This window comes from Lycium barbarum, chromosome 4 (genome assembly GCF_019175385.1).
Source record: "Lycium barbarum isolate Lr01 chromosome 4, ASM1917538v2, whole genome shotgun sequence".
Taxonomy (NCBI): Eukaryota; Viridiplantae; Streptophyta; class Magnoliopsida; order Solanales; family Solanaceae; genus Lycium; species Lycium barbarum.
In genome coordinates, this window is record NC_083340.1 from 43074944 (window position 1) to 43093513 (window position 18570).

Consider the following 18570-nt stretch of genomic DNA (forward strand, 5'->3'; position numbering starts at 1 on the left):
ATTTATCACCTCAAAGAATGGAATCCTTATGAATTAGAGGAAATATGCCATAGAGTTGATCAGCGATACGGGACTAAGTGGAGCAAAACCAGTAGGAACTTTACTAGATCTCAATCAGAAACTTGCAACAAATAAGCATGAAGATATAAGTGGTGTAAATGAAGATGAAAAACTCATTGATAAAGAAAGCTATCAGAAGCTCATAGGAAAGCTTCTCTATCTAACACTTACAGACCAGACATCTGTTATGAAGTACAGACATTGAGATAGTTTATGCAAAGTGTAACGATCTGTTTGGTAGTTACGACTAGTTTGACCTCGTTGACCCTTTCTCGAGCTATATTAGCATATATTTGACTTACGGGGATGGGTGGTACGCTTTTCGAGGTCTTTGGATATGATTTGGATGACTTTGTGGGAAAGTTGAGCTTCAAGCGAAAAAAGTTGACTTAAAGTTGACTTTCTGGTAAGCGGACCTTTTTCGAGAATCTGTTGATTCCGAGAGATCCCGATGGTCTTTTAAAATTGGTGTGTATATTTGGTTCGGTTCCCAATGCACATGGGTGCATTTTGGGACTTGGGTTGGAAAGTTAGTTTTAAGGTATCATGCGTTGACTCAGTGAACGAGACCTCCGATGGCAATTCCGAGGCTACGAACGTGTTCATATCGCATTTTTATGTATATATGCATATTTGATTTGTGTCCGAGAGGTTTCGGGATGGTTCCGGGTATCGATTCCAGGTTTGGAAGAAACCAGAAATTTTTGGTGTCTGGTGACCGCTTTAGCTGTGGGGTGACCGCTATAGCGGTGCCTCTGTAGTGGTGGGATGACCGCGCAAGCGGCTGACGGGCCAGATTCTTATTTAAAAGCCTTATGAAACCCTTATTTCTCCCATTCATTATATTACATTTCCTTAGCATCTTGGAGGCGATTTGAGGAGGATTTGGTCAGATTCTTATGAGGCTAAGTTTCCTAATCTTAATCTCTTTCATTTACCTTTTCTAAGTAAGAATTCATGGTAGTAAATCCATAGAACTTGGAAGAATAAGAGAGGGTTTTTGGGTTTTTTTCTTGAATAAGTTGTTAATTATAAAACCTATATTTGTTGGTGGATTAAGCCTGATTAAGTATGGAATTGATGATTAGAAACTATTATTGTATGATTCCTTCCTAATTGTTGGCTAATTTATGGAATTGGGAGTTAGGAGTTCATACCCATATTTGGGGTTTTGCCTAGAATCCGAATTTAAGTTACTTTTTGGTTCTTCTAGCTTAAAATTGATGGGATTTGATCACCTAGAACATTAATTTCATGTTGAGAACTATAGATTCCTAATTTCATCTTTCCAGTTCATAAACCCCATTCGATAGGTTGGGATTTGGGTCTGAATAGAAGTAAGGGTTGAATGATGTTTCTTCTTGATTCTAATTTCATAATTCGGATATGATTAGACTTTCATTATCATGAGGCTCAAAGGAAGGGCAAGACTAAGGTTTGACTATTGGAGATTTGTTGTTCGGCTTTCTAAGTAGGTTACGGTTTACCTTATGGTGAGACTTCGATTAGCGAAGCGTATGTTTAGATGATGTTGTCAGAGAATGCATGTAAATCTTCGAGTACGAAGTTGGGTTGGATATTGCCATAGATTGGACCTTGTTGAATGATTTAGGGGCTAGCCACCCCGTTTCATTGTTGACTTATCTTGTTCTATTTATTTATTGGCTCGCTGCCAAGTTGAGACATTGGATATTGGTGATTAGTGATATATCATGATTATGATATTTTGGTGCTTGACTTTGATTTGATATTGAGATGAGAATTGAGATTCCAGTGTGGCTTATTGTGTAGCCTTATTAGTGATATTGCTTGTGTGCCATGTGTGGTACTGTTTGGGATTGAATTGGTTGTTTGATATTATATTGCATCGTATTCATACTCATTTACATGATACATTGATATTGCATTATTATGGTACTGAGGATGGAAAGTGAGAAGGAAATACAGATGCGTTGAAACAAATTGTATATTGAGTCATCTCTAGGCTGTGTGCGGAATGACTGATATGAGGCATATTGGTGGGAATGGAGTCATCTCTGGGCTGTGTGCAGAGTGACAGGTACATGGATGTGCTGCCGAGATGTGATGTTCCATCGCCCGGAGTACATGTGTACGATGCATATGCTTTGCATTCATCATTCATACATTATTGCATTGGATTATACCTCTAGGTTGTCACGGCCCGACTAGGGGCCATGACGGGTACCCGGGGCTATCCACCGAGCACCACTCCTTCTGCTACTTATCATACTCGTTAAGCATTCATTCATCAAATTCATCCTCAAGTCATAGAAAAATCATTTTTCATTTGTAAACATAATTACCTTTATATACATAAGCCCTTAGGCTATCAAAATAATACACACATAAATATATACATAAATACACTTATCAAAATCGTGAGACCATATAACCCATACTGCATATCTACGAGCCTCTACTGGAGTGCTAGACATAGGGACGGGACAAGACCCCATCGTGCCCAAAATACACATATATATATATATATATATATATATATATATATATATATATATATATATATACGCTTATCAAAATCGTGAGACCATATAACCCATACTGCATATCTACGAGCCTCTACTGGAGTGCTAGACATAGGGACGGGACAAGACCCCGTCGTGCCCAAAATACATACATATATATATATATATACAAAAGTATAAACCCGATTAGCACCTCCGGAATAATGGAGTGCTCCTGCAAATCTGCTGATAGCTCCTAAAGGTCTGCGCCGTTTCCCTGTCTACCTGTGGGCATGAACACAGCGTCCAAAGAAAACGGACATCAGAACGAATATTGTACTAAGTATGTAAGGCATGAATGAAATAAACATAACAGAGAATCATAAGACATATGATGAAGACATAACCTGCGTAACTTTTAAGGGAGGATACCTTTCATACCTATATCATCTATTATCACGGTACATGTATCATCATAGCGCATAAATCATCGTATCATACATGTATTATAATACCGTATTTGCTCATACACGTTAACGTTATCCGCATTCGGCCACTATTGGCTCGACAATATCACATAAATATTTTCCGGGCTTTTCCCACATATATCATATACCTATCTATATCATGTACATATCCATATCGTATACATATTCATATATCATATAAATATTTATATCATATACATACCTGGCCCTACCAAGGCTTCAGGGTTATCTCTACCTAGCCCTACCAAGGCTTCTGGGTTATCTCTACCTGGCCCTACCAAGGCTTCAGGGTTATCCGTACCCAACTGCAGAGGTGCGCGCGCGTTACATAACTATATACATATTCATATACATTCTACCCGGCCATATCAGCTCGAGGTTTCATAATAGTCATACATAGGCACATAGATATATACATAGAAGCCCATAAATATCTTTAGCGTCATCACTATTATCATCGTCATCATTATCATCATCACTATCAACATAGTCATCAATATCATCACATATATCTCATAAACTTATCATAACCTTTCATAGAGCATACATTTGGATTTAAAGACAATCTATGAGAATCGCATCGTATTCGTAGCATGAACTTTGTAATAATGTCGCATAATAAACTTTATAATCTCTAACTTAGGCTTATCATTACTATCATCGTATCTATGGCATATCTCTTTCCTTAAACTCATATGGAACCCCTTATGAACATAGACTGGTAACCTTTCAGAACATTGGTCATAGGACACGTATTAAAGCTTATAGACAACCTATAACAATGTCGGGGTGACATAAGGTCGAGAGCCCCCGATTCCATTATGGAGCATTCATAAGCATTATGCCTCACCTTGAAAGAATTAGCATATAAGGTGAGTGTAGTCAATGAACAACATCAATGGATCGTAATATGGATCATTAGCCTCGTAGGAATACATATCATGTGATTTATGACTTCTAGTCTTAGATTCATCATCGGTATCGTCGTATTCATAACGTATCTCTTTTCTTTGTCTCATATGAAGTTCTTTATACTCGTAGATTCATAGTTCCCACTATGTAGGAAAATCATAGAGAGATAGGAGGATTCATACCATATGATTCATGTCTTAGAAAGAAAGGACTAGCCTTACATACCTCTTTCGCTTAACAATTTTCATCGCTTGATTGTTCTCCTTCAATGCTCACGTTTCTACCTTCAAGAGAATTCACATTCACATTAGCTAATCGATTACATGAATGTGCTTACTAAAGCTAGAGAAAATTGGGCAGCATTTCCTTTGTTTATACAAATTCCCATATTGTATATCAACTCCCAAACATTCATAATAACGTTCACAATATCATAACCAACAAATCTTCATTCATCTACATTACCCTCATTTCACAATTCCACTTCAATTCATCCATAATCATGGCCATAGTATACTAGTATGTTTTCTCACATATAATGCTTATCCCATATCCTTAATATCATTTATAACATAACCATATTACAACACATCAATAATCATGACTCAATTCGAGTTATCACTCAAAATGACACTATTCACACTTTCATGACCCATTTTCTATATCCTTTCACAATCCAATTGTTTCAAATTTCAAATACCGTAAACATCATGTAAAAACCATAAAACTTACCTTAGATGGTTTAGGAATGAACCTTGGGTGGAAACGCCTCACTTGAGCAAAACCCTAGTTTCACCTTCACTCAGATTCCTTGCCTTAGATGAACTTTAATGGGTTTCTTACACTTGATTTCCTTGGTTTGATGTAATTAATCACAAATACCCCATGAATTATTGTTGGAGAAGTGTAGAGAGATGTTTTAGAGAGAACAGGTGTGAAGGGAAATGAAATGAAATGAACTTGGTCCCTTATTAAATACACACAATTCTGTCCCGACCCATTTATACGAACACACATACGGTCCGTACAATTTATACGCTCCGTATGTGTGACCGTATAATGGTTCGACTGAACACTGCCCATCTTGGCTAAATATACGGCCATACCTACGGTCCGTATCTTTTGTACGGTCCGTATAATGGACCGTACAATCCACAGTTTTCCGAAAATCATTTTCGTCGACCCGTTTGATCTCCAATCCTTATGGAACCTTCTTGACACTTGTTTATCACTTCATTAACAATCTAGGGGACGTTATAACTCTTCTCCAAAGCATCATTGAGTCATCGTTAATTCGTTATTCGTAAATCCTTTCCGATACATCTCGTATGTCTTGCCCCCTCTTGGCAACTTTCTTCTCTTACTTCGAATGTCTTTGAAATCTCATTTAGAATCATAGAATGTTATTTCTTACTCATCAAAACATCGCATATGTCGCACCCTTCGTCAGTCTATTCACTGTGCATGAACGAAAAATTTCCGAGGTGTAACATTCTTCCCCCCTTGGGAACATTCGAGCCATTCGTCCTCGAATGTTAAGCTATCCGGGATTCTACGAAAATTTCGCCTTATATTTTCCTTCAACTGACCCGGAGTATCATGACCACACTATTCTTGCTTACCTCTTACTCCTCTTTTTTTTAGTACCCACTTGGTTTCATTGGCGACGCATAAATGCTTGCAAGTTACATAATCGTTCTTGCGTGATTCATGTACATACATATCTATACCTATACAAGTATCCACATCCATATCCGTATTCATAATCGTACTCATTTACTTGTCGTATCCATAGTCATATTCTTATGCATATCATTTACATAGCATGCCCGACCACGAAAGTTCGGTGTTTCGCGTGCCCGACCATGGCTAGGCTCGGTGATTACATATACTAAAACTCTTTTGTCTATCCGTAGTAAATTATCTTGTCATACTCTCTTTCTTCCTTTATTTTTCCCTTGATTATCATATCTTATGTTCTACTATAGAAACTTTAAGTCTCTTCCTTCATTGTCACTTATAAATAGCAATATCATTAACAACGACTCTACCGTTAGTGCCTTTGCCTCCATTCTAGTATCACATCGCCATCCTTTGAAATACCCCTTGAGTTATTTGCTCTCAATGTCACGTGGTTCAAGGTCTCCATGAATGATCTCCCGTACAGTCTCAGATGCTTGCTCAATTCGTGTTCATTAATTTACTAGTCATTAGACTCATTTCTGCATAACTCTCACTCTTTGTTTTAGAGTCTATATGCGTCACATCTTAGAGTCCATCATTTCAATCTCTACACTCGTATTCTCTTTACTCGCTTCCCCCCTTTAAGGGTTTTATTTGTACCATTCTCAAATCTGTTGCCTCACCTTCAAATCTTGAATTCATATATCCCTTACTATACTACATCTCATTTCTGCTATTTCCCATAATTTATAACTACGATAATTCATGTGGGAGGTCTTAACATACTCATCTTTCAGTTTTGTAATCAAGTAATACAACCGGCATAGCAATCCGAACAAGAATGTATTTTACTTAGCTCATTTGGTAGTTATAAGTCAATGTGTAAATCCGCTCCAATTCACAACTTTTTGCCCCATAGGGATGCCCACAAGAGTAGTAGGTATGGTTATCCACACCCTCCATATAATGTCACTTGCCCTCTTCTTCGGTGCTCAAAATTCACTTGTAACGTCATCTTTGTTTTCCAGGACCTAAGTCTCATGCGCAACTAATACTCCTTATGCCTCACACTCTTTTACTCTTGTTTTGCACTAAACATTGGTTTCAAAACCCATCATAATCATACTGTATTTGTCGTTGATGGTAGCTTTACGCTATCGCTTTATCGTCGTACAGTAAACCCATAATTCATGATCATCCTTTTTCTTTTCAACTTATTACTTCATATACTTTACTAGCTCTAACTTGGTCTAGGATATTCGTAAGAGATGCATCTTTCTTTAATCATAACACGACTACTTCTTAAGTGCGCGTACTTTGCGGCGCATTTTCCTTCTCTTTCTAATCCCATTCTTATCCTTTTACATTCCTTCCTTCTCAATTTATCTTATTTTCCTCCCGTCTTATAATCGATCCTTTATTCCTCGCACAAGGGATCCTATTCTTAACTTAGTACCGCTTGTCCTTTGGAATATACTACCTTTGTACAATCCATTCTTCGCCTCCAAAACTTATTCTGTTCATTCTGATCATCCCCTCTCATCCTTATTGTGTTGATCCTTTTCTAACAATCGTCCTATTTCGCTATTCATCTTTCTGTAGTCTTGGTCTTTTACATCAAGATAAAGATATCACTTATACTCTTGATTATTCCAATCACAAACTACTACTACTTTACCGTATCACATTTCCCTAATTTCTTTTTCAAGTTGACTTCCCTTTTTGTCATTGCTTGCTATCATTTCTTGTCATTGAAGAACCCCCATGCTGGACTTTCCCCTAACGAGGTCTTATAAGCTTTCTTATCTACTGCTCCATGACTCGCTCGTTGGTTTCATAATTGCATTCACTGTTTATTCATATAGGACATGTCACATCTTTAGTCGTTTCCTCGCTATACTTTGTATTACAGTTTTTGCCACGCTCTCTCTATCTCTTGATCATAATCAACGCTATAGAGTGATACTTCTTTACCTTGTGCGCAAGCCTGCTCATAGAATAAAATAAAATAAACCTTGCGAAGTAAGCATACTCAACCTGTTACTCTTTCTAATCAGCCCTATTACACTTACCACATAAGTTATCTTACCAATGTAGTCACATTCATTATAACTCTTCACCTTCATACCTCTGTCTCCGTGATGCCGTTACTTTATTTTGCTAATAAACTTATCGTATCTTACTCGTGCTTATACATCCAATCGCTACTCCAGTATCGCACTCTATTAGAGTTACACTTCCTCTTCCATGTCATGTTTTAGTGCTACCGATCTCCTTAATTTACTCTAGCATTTCTCTTTACCGTATCAATGTCGCTCTTATAACTGCCATTACTATCAATTCAATAGTATCTAACTCAACTCTTGTAGTCTTTAACGATACTTCTAACTTAATCTCGTTCTGCCATTACTCTTTTCCACATCATATTTTCCCGTTAGGACATATTGCAAGCTTATGTCTTATCTCCTTTAGATTCTAGGAAAATTTCGGCAGAGTTTCCTCTATATTTCATACTATCGCAAAACCTGCACGCAGCAAATACCAACAATGCCTCACACGGCCAATATATATATATATATATATATATATATATATATATATATATATATATATATATATATATATATATATATACGACATATCTCAGCCACACAGGGCTCCCACTTTCAAGTAAAAGCACAAAGATATTGAAACTTACCTCATATAGCACGCTTCGAGATGTACCTGATCCTTTAGCGATCTACTCTGTTACCTCTTCCTATTTAATTTCTCTTTCATCCTTCAACTTCACATTTCAATCATATCTCAATACTCTTACTTTATTCGACACACATCTTTCATAGCGTCGCTTACCTTTGTTCTGATTCATTCAATTTGCATAGTTCACAATTTATAACTGAACTTATCATCAAAAGACACATTTAATCAATTCCTCTATCATATGAGCACTGACTTACCTCCATGACAATCAATTCATTATCATATAATTACATATTTCAATAACGTGGCCTCAACGAAGGGGCTTACCTCCGTAACTTTCAATGTCATCAATCACTTTCTTTTATCATTACCATTCTTCTGCTGCAATCAGGGGTTAGTATAAGGAATCTCATTTCCTATGGCTTAGCTCTATCGCACGATCTTAGGGATGAAAGAAGAGTAACAATCCTAAATGCCCTGTAGCCTCCTGTTTATAGATGTGGCGCGCAACACACCATAAACAAGAATCTACTAGACACAGCTCGTAGACACTTCCTAGGACTGAACTGCTCTGATAACACTTTTGTCACGACCCGACTAGGGGCCATGACGATTACCCGGGGCTATCCACCGAGCACCGCTCATTCTGCTACTTATCATACTCGTTAAGCGTTCATTCATCAAATTCATCCTCAAGTCATAGAAAAATCATTTTTCATTTGGAAACATAATTACCTTTATATACATAAGCCCTTCGGCTATCAAAATAATATACACATACATATATGCATATATACGCTTATCAAAATCGTGAGACCATATAACCTACACTGCGTATCTACGAGCCTCTACTGGAGTGCTAGACATTGGGACGGGACAAAACCCGTCGTGCCCAAAATACATACATATATATATATATATATACAAAAGTATAAACCCGATTAGCACCTCCGGAATAATGGAGTGCTCCTGCAAATCTGTTGATAGCTCCTAAAGGTCTGCGCCATCTCCCTTCTACCTGTGGGCATGAACAAAGCGTCCAAAGAAAACAGACGTCAGTGCGAATATTGTACTGAGTATGTAAGGCATGAATGAAATAAACATAATAGAGAATCATAAGACATAAGATGAAGACATAACATGCGTAACTTTTAAGGGAGGATACCTTTCATGCCTATATGATCTATTATCACGATACATGTGTCATCATAGCGCATACATCATCGTACCATACATGTATTATAATACCGTATTTGCTCATACACGTTAACGTTATCCGCATTCGGCCACATATTGGCTCGATAATATCACATAAATATTTTCCGGGCTTTTCCCACATATATCATATACCTATCTATATCATGTACATATCCATATTGTATACATATTCATATATCATATACATACCTGGCCAATCAAGGATTCAGGGTTATACATACCTGGCCCTACCAAGGCTTCAGGGTTATCTCTACCTGGCCCTACCAAGGCTTCAGGGTTATCCGTACCCAACTGCAGAGGTGCGCGCGCGTTACATAAGTATATACATATTCATATAGATTCTACCCGGCCATATCAGCTCGAGGTTTCATAATAGTCATAAATAGGCACACACACACACACACACACACACACACACACACACATATATATATATATATATATATATATATATATATATAGAAGCCCATAAAAATCTATCATCGTTGTCATTATCATCATCACTATCAACATAGTCATCAATATCATTACATATATCTCATAAACTTATCATAACCTTTCATAGACCATACATTTGGATTTAAAGACAATCTATGAGAATCGCATCGTATTCGTAGCATGAACTTCGTAATAATGTCGCATAATAAACTTTATAATCTCTAACTTAGGCTCATCATTACTATCATCGTATCTATGGCATATATTTTTCCTTAAACTCATATGGAACCCCTTATGAACATAGACTCGTAACCTTTCGGAACATTGGTCATAGGACACGTATTAAAGCTTATAGACAACCTATAACAATGTCGGGGTGACATAAGGTCGAGAGCCCCCGATTCCATTATGGAGCATTCATAAGCATTATGCCTCACCTTGAAGGAATTAGCATATAAGGTGAGTGTAGTCAATGAACAACATCAATGGATCGTAATATGGATCATTAACCTCGCAGGAATATCATATCATGAGCTTTATGACTTCTAGTCTTAGATTCATCATCGGTATCGTCATATTCGTAAGGTATCTCTTTTCTTTGTCTCATATGAAGTTCTTTATACTCGTAGATTCATAGTTCCCAATATGTAGGAAAATCATAGAGAGATAGGAGGATTCATACCATATGATTCATGCCTTAGAAAGAAAGGACTAGCCTTACATACCTCTTTCGCTTAACAATTTCCATTTCTTGATCGTTCTCCTTCAATGCTCACGTTTCTACCTTCAAGAGAATTCGCATTCACATTAGGTAATCGATTACATGAATGTGCTTACTAAAGCTAGAGAAAATTGGGCAGCATTTCCTTTGTTTATACAACTTTTACCATATTGTATATCAACTCCCAAACATTTATAATAAAGTTCACAATATCATAACCAACAAATCTTCATTCATCTACATTACCCTCATTTCACAATTCCACTTCAATTCATCCATAATCATGGTCATAGTATACTAGTACGTTTTCTCACATATAATGCTTATCCCTTGTCCTTAATATCATTTATAGCATAACCATATTACAACACATCAATAATCATGACTCAATTCGAGTTATCACTCAAAATGACACTATTCACACTTTCATGACCCATTTTCTATATCCTTTCACAATCCAAGTGTTTCAACTTTCAAATACCTTAAACATAATGTAAATACCATAAAACTTACCTTAGATGGTGTAGGAATAGACCTTGGGTGGAAACTCCTCACTTGAGTAAAACCCTAGTTTCACCTTCACTCGGATTCCTTGCCTTGGATGAACTTTAATGGGTTTCTTACACTTGATTTCCTTGGTTTGATGTAATTGATCACAAATACCCCTTGAATTCTTGTTAGAGAAGTGTAGAGAGATGTTTTAGTGAGAAGGGGTGTGAAGGGAAATGAAATGAAATGAACTTGGTCCCTTATTAAATACACACAATTCTGTCCCGACCCATTTATACGGACACACATACGGTCCGTACAATTTATACGCTCCGTATGTGTGACCGTATAATGGTTCGAGTGAACACTGCCCATCTTGGCTAAATATACGGCCATACCTACCGTCCGTATAATGGACCGTACAATCCACAGTTTTCCGAAAATCATTTTCGTCGACTCGTTTGATCTCAAATCCTTATGGAACCTTCTTGACACTTATTTATCACTTCATTAACAATCTAGGGGACGTTATAAATATTCTCCAAAGCACCATTGAGTCATCGTTAATTCGTTATTCGTAAATCCTTTCCGATACATTTCATATGTCTTGCCCCCTCTTGGCAACTTTCTTCTCTTACTTCGAATGTCTTTGAAATCTCATTTAGAATCATCGAATGTTATTTCTTACTCATCAAAACATCGCATACGTCGCGCGCTTCGTCATTCTATTCACTGTGCATGAACGGAAAATTTTTCGAGGTGTAACATAGGTTTTCTGTGATATGATTGTAATATACTAGTTTGGATTAATTATACTGAGACTTGGCACAGTTGGGTTTAGATGCCATAACGTAGATGATATTATTGTGATATAGTGTTTCGGATTGGTTATATTGATACTTGGCATAGTTGGGTTTCTTAACGACCCGCTAGGTCATTACGGAGGGTGACATAGAAAATTAGACCTCCGTTGGGAATTTTGAGGCCACGGGTGAGTCCGTAGCGTGATTTTATATGTTTGTGCATGTTTTGTTTGCCTCTGTAAAGCCTTGGATTGGTGTTGGAATATTTGCGTGAAAACTGGTGCAAAATGTCACGACCCAAATCACTGAGTCGTGACGAGTGCCTGATCTTTAGTGACCAAACACCCCTATACTCATATTTGAATAACATAAAATAACAGGGGCCCATAAGTAGCTCAAACCGAACTTATACTGGCTCATGACAGCATATTGTCATAACTCTGCATATTCTGTGCATACATATAAGATGGAAAGAATGATGCAAGCCGCTTAGAACGCTACATATACCGTACAACAAAGTGAGAGCTGTCAAGGCTACATAATATCCCAATTATGTACAACTGTCTACAGACCTCTAATAGAGTACAAGTTGCAGAATGGACGGGAAGGGCTCCTGTCATACCCACATATGCATATACGTCCCAAAATAACATACCAAAATAGACCGCAGCTCCGGGTCAAGTGAAGTGCACCGACAACATCTGAGGGGAAGTCCTATTGAGCCGGATCCTCTCTCTGTCTACCTGAACCTGCGGGCATGAACGCAACCCCCTCGAGCAATAGGGGAGGCAGTACGAATAATGTACTGAGTATATAAGGTATAAAAGTAACATAAACATAAGAACCATGAACTGAATCTGATCTCTGAAATCACAATACCAAAAACCAACAATAACAACAACAATACTAACATGATTAACATCATCATCAACACCAATATAATCCATAGAATATGCCACACGATGTTTTTTCCGATTTCCAACCAATTAATCTGTCATACGATGATTTAATAACTCTATCTTCGTAAATAAACTTGAATCAATATCGATAAGGAGAGATTCATACCTTACTCTCGCTAGAACCGCAATATCTTCGATATCCCCTTGATTTCAAGTCAAGATTTACCGCAACACGATATTATAATCGCAACCATAGGCTGTCCGAACCTGAATCCAGAGTTTATACTTGATTCGCGTTAAAATTTTAGGGGTGGAAGTTGGGGAGAGATTTCAGAGAATTTGGGGGAGGTTTTGGGGTGTTTAGAGGAAGAAATAAGGGGGTAACCCCCCTTATATAACGTTCTGTAAACTGTCTTGACGGACTTAAAATTTGCTCAGTGCGATCGCGCTGCCTTATGGATCATATGCGCCGAGTTTCTCGGCTCTCCCCTGCGCTTTCGCGCCACCTTCTGGTGCTTTCGCGCAGGTTTAATTTCCTGCTCTGACAGCCAATCTTAAAATGCTCATAACGTTTGATTCCGATGTCCGATCGATGCACGGTTTGTTGCGTTGGAAACTAGACTTGCAGAACTTCATTTTAAGCTTTTACTTTACCTTGAAACTCCTCATATACTAAAAGATATCCTTTTTTCAATTTGGACCAAAATTTCCCCTCATAATCATAAGTTAAGCACATATAATCTCATATATCTTTGGAGGTAACTCCACGGTCCACAATTGAACGACTAGCACCTAGCGAATCTTAATGTACAAAACTTAAGAGGTGTAGCATCCTCCCCCCCCCCCCCCCCCTTAAAAACATTCGTCCTCGAATGTTAAAATTCTTTGGAATTCCACGAAAATTTTGCCAGAGTTTCCCCTGTAACTATACCGCTACCATCCTGTATAGTAACCCAAAATAATGCCGCACAGGGCCACATACTAAAATAGACAACAATATGGCCTCACACGACCAATCACAATGGCTATAAATAAATCGTATACCTAGGGATGATGCTGTCTCAAACTGGGCCTCATAGGACAACAGACACAAGTGCAGGTACTTAGTTTCATCTCTTCTTCTGCCTCCCAAGTCATCTCCTCGACATTATTATTCCTCAAGAGTACCTTAACAGAAGCTGTAGACGTCGGACTTGCCTATCTAATATAGCCATATGGGTTTCCTCATACGATAACTGCTCAGTCACCTAGATATCATCTACTAGTATGACTCTTGAGGGATCTCCTATGCACTTACAGATCATGGACACATGGAACACTGGATGTACAGACTCTAAATCAGAAGGTAGCTTTAGCTCATATGCTACCTTACCCACTGTACGAATAATTCTATATGGCCCTATGTATCGAGGGCTTAACTTACCCTTCTTGCCAAACCTCATCACTCCCTTCATAGGCGAAACTTTCAGGAAAACCCAATCGCCTACCTCGAACTCTAATTTACACCGCCGGTTATCTGCATAGGATTTCTATCGACTCTGCGCCGCTAACAGCTTTTCTTGAATCACCTTCACTTTGTCAACTACTTGCTGTATTATGTCTGGGACTGCTAACTAATTCTCTCCAACCTCATACCATCCTATAGATGATCTACATCTCCGCCCGTATAAAACCTCATATGGAGCCATCTGGATACTGGAATGGTAACTGTTATTATTTGAAAACTCAATAAGAGGCAAATAATCATCCCAGCTACCTCGGAAGTCGATCACACAAGATCTCAGCATGTCCTTAAGTGTCTGTATGGTACGCTCTGCCTGTCCATCTGTTTGCGGATGAAATGCGGTACTAAGACTAACTTGAGTCCCTAATCCATTCTGGAAATATTTCCTGAAGTTAGCTGTAAATTGCACTCCTCTATCTGAAATAATTGTTGTAGGAACACCATGAACTCGTACAATCTCTCTAAAATAAAGCCTTGTATAGTCCTCAGCCGTATAAGTGGTTTTTATAGGTAAGAAGTGGGCTGACCTTGTAAGCCTATCAACTATGACCCATATTGAATCATACTTCCGCTGAGTACGGCGCAACCCTATAATAAAATCCATATTAATTTCCTCTCATTTCCATGTCGGAATCTCTATAGCATGTAACAAACCTCCAGGCTTCTGGTGCTCTATCTTAACTTGTTGACAATTTGGACACTGTGCGACAAATTGTGCTGTATCTCTTTTCATACCATCCCACTAATAAACTTCCTTGAGATCATGGTACATTTTTGTTGTGCCCGGGTGAATAGAATTACGAGAATAGTGGGCTTCCCCCATAACTTGCTGACTGAGGCCTGTAACCTTTGGAACGCATAATCTACCTCGGTACCTGAGTACTCTATCTCCGGTGATCACGAAAGGTGTCCTTTCTTTCTGAGAAGTTGTATCCCGATAATGAACTAAAATGGGATCTTCGTACTGGCGTTCCTTTATCTCAACTACCAAAGATGTCACCGCTGTGTCTTGAACCGTAACTTCTGTATCACCCAAATCTAACAGCCAAACTCCAAGGCTGGCTAATCGACGAACTTCACGGACTATGTCTCTTTTCTCTGGCTAAATATATGACAGGCTACCCATGGATTTACGACTAAGAGCATCGGCTACTACATTAGCCTTTCCAGGATGGTACAGAATATCAACATCATAATCCTTTAACAACTCTAGCCATCGCCTTTGACGTAAGCTCAAGTCCTTCTGCTTAAAGATATACTGGAAGCTCTTATGATCAGTATAAATATCAACATGAACACCGTATAAGTAGTGCCTCCACATTTTCAAGGCATGGATCACCGTAGCTAACTCAAGGTCATGGGTTGGATAGTTCTTCTTGTGTTTCTTCAGCTGTCTGGAGGCATAAGCAACAACCTTGCCATGTAGCATTAATACACAACTCAACCCAACACCTGAAGCATCACAATATATCACATAGCCGTCTGTTCCCTCTAGAAGAGTCAAGACGGGTACTGAGGTCAGTTTATCCTTTAATGTCTAAAAACTCCGCTCACAAGCATCAGTCCACTGAAACTTAGCTGGTTTTTGAGTCAGCTTGGTTAGTGGGGTTGAAAGAGAAGAAAATCCCTCTATAAACCTCCTATAATATCCTGCCAGACCTAAGAAACTACGTATCTCCGTTGGTGTTGTGGGCCTTGGCCAATTCTTCACAACTTCAATCTTTTGGTTATCTACTCTAATGCCTTCATCTGAAATAATTTGACCAAGAAAAGCCACAGAGTTCAACCAGAACTCACATTTGCAAAACTTTGCATATAACTCTCTATCTTGAAGAACTCTAAGCACTGCACATAGATGATTTGCATGCTCAGCCTCTGACGGTGAATAAACCAGAATATCATCTATAAATACAATCACGAACAAATCTAGAAAGGGTCTAAAAACACGATTCATCAAGTCCATGAATACGTCTGGGGCATTAGTCAACCCGAATGACATGACTCGAAACTTATAGTGCCCATATTTAGTCCTGAATGCCGTCTTCGGAATGTCTTCCTCCTTTACTCTAACCTAATGATACCCCGATCTCAAGTCTATCTTCGAGAAATACTTAGCACCCTGCAGCAGGTCAAATAAGTCATTGATCCTCGGAAGTGGATACTTATTCTTTATAGTCACTTTATTCAATTGCCTATAATTAATACACATTCGCAAGAAGCCATCCTTCTTTCTTACAATTAATACTGCTGCTCCCCACGGCGATATGCTGGGCCAAATAAAGCCCTTCTCGAGCGAATCCCTCAGTTTCTCCTTCAATTCCTTCAACTCGGTAGGTGCCATCCTATAAGGAGGGATGGATATTGGCTGAGTATATAGTAATAAATCAATAGTAAAATCAATCTCCCGCTCTAGCGGAATGCCTGGAAGCTCATCTGAAAACACCTCTGGGAATTCATTAACCACAGGAACAGACTAAAAGGTCGGTGACTCTACTTGTACATTCTGCACCCGAACCAGATGATAGATATACCCTTTCCTAATCATGTTGCATGCTTTAAGGTAGGAAATAAACCTACCCCTCGACGAAGCAGCATTACCTTTCCACTCTAAAACTGATTCGCCTGGAAACTGGAACCAGACAACCTTTGTTCTATAATCAACATTAGCATAACAAGAGGCTAACCAATCCATACCCATAATGACATCAAAATCGATCATATCCAATTCAATCAAATCGGCCACGGTATGACGGTTACATACTATAACTACGCAATCTCGATACACCCGCCTAGCTATGACTGGGTCGCCAACTGGTGTGGACACCTCAAAAGGTTTAATTGACTTAGCCTCTACCCCAAATTTACCAGCAACTAACGGAGTAATATATGATAAAGTAGATCTGGGGCAATCAGTGCGTATACATCATAGGAAGAAACTGATAGTATACTTGTGACAACATCAGGAGATGACTCACTATCCTGTCTACCGGCTAGTGCATAGACACGGTGTTGCGGTCCACTAGAGCTAGGTGCTCCGCTCCACCCTCTACCTCATCTTGCTGGGGTCTGCATACCTTTCCCTAGAGGGCGTACAGAAGAAAAAGAACCAGCTATAGACCCCGTAGGATAAGCAATGCTTGCACCACCCGTTGTCGGGCACTCCTTCCTCTTGTGGCCTGGCTGACCACAAGCATAATAAGCGTCTAATCCCAGTCGGCACTGTCCGGCATGCTGCCTACCACACTAGGCACACTGGGGCAAAGGTGGTCTCACCTGGCCTGACTATGGTCTGTACTGAGAACCTGATGCTCAAGAACTCTGGCTCGCTCTAGAATAAAAAGACCGATCAAATCTCGAACCTAGAAATCGCAGAGGTGCACTCCCTGCTGAATGGAATAGATACCGGGAATCCTGCTGTCTTTGTCCTCCTCTGAACTCACCCCGATATCTAATGATCTAGCTCTCTTACCACGACCCCGGTCATGCTCACGCTCCGTCTTCCACTAACGCTTACGATCCTCCATATTCTGCTTCTAAGCCTGTATAAGGGAAATATCCATGCTCGGCTGTAGCGCAGCCATCGTACAATCGTCAATCAAATGTGGCCCTAAACTAGCCACAAAACGATGAACTCGATCCTCCATATCCGCCACCATAGTCGGGGCATATCTATCCAAGGAATCAAAATGTACACAATATTCCTAAACACTCATATTGCCCTGCTCAATACGCACGAACTTATCTGCTCGAGCCCATCGGACTTCTGGTGGTAAATAATGGCAAATAAAGGCATCCAAAAACTCTTGCCAAATGGCTGGAGGGGCATTCTCTCCTCTAGACAGCTCCCATGTCCGATATCACTGCACCGTAATATCACAGAGCCGGTAAGAAGCCAACTCCACGGACTTGACCTCATCAGTGTGCATAAGCCTCAAAGTCCTCCACATACTATCAATAAAGTCCCGAGGGTCCATATTTTGCTTTAATACAGAGAACTCTGGAGGGTCTAACCCGAGGAAAGTCTTAACCCTTGCACTACCAGCTCGGTCTGTCTGGTCAATGTCATCTCCCTGCCGCTGAGCCTGAGCGGCTAGCAGTACAGCATCCTGCACATCCTGGCCCGACGCATCTAGATAAGGAACGGAAGGAATTGGGGCAGGTGCTGGAGGTGG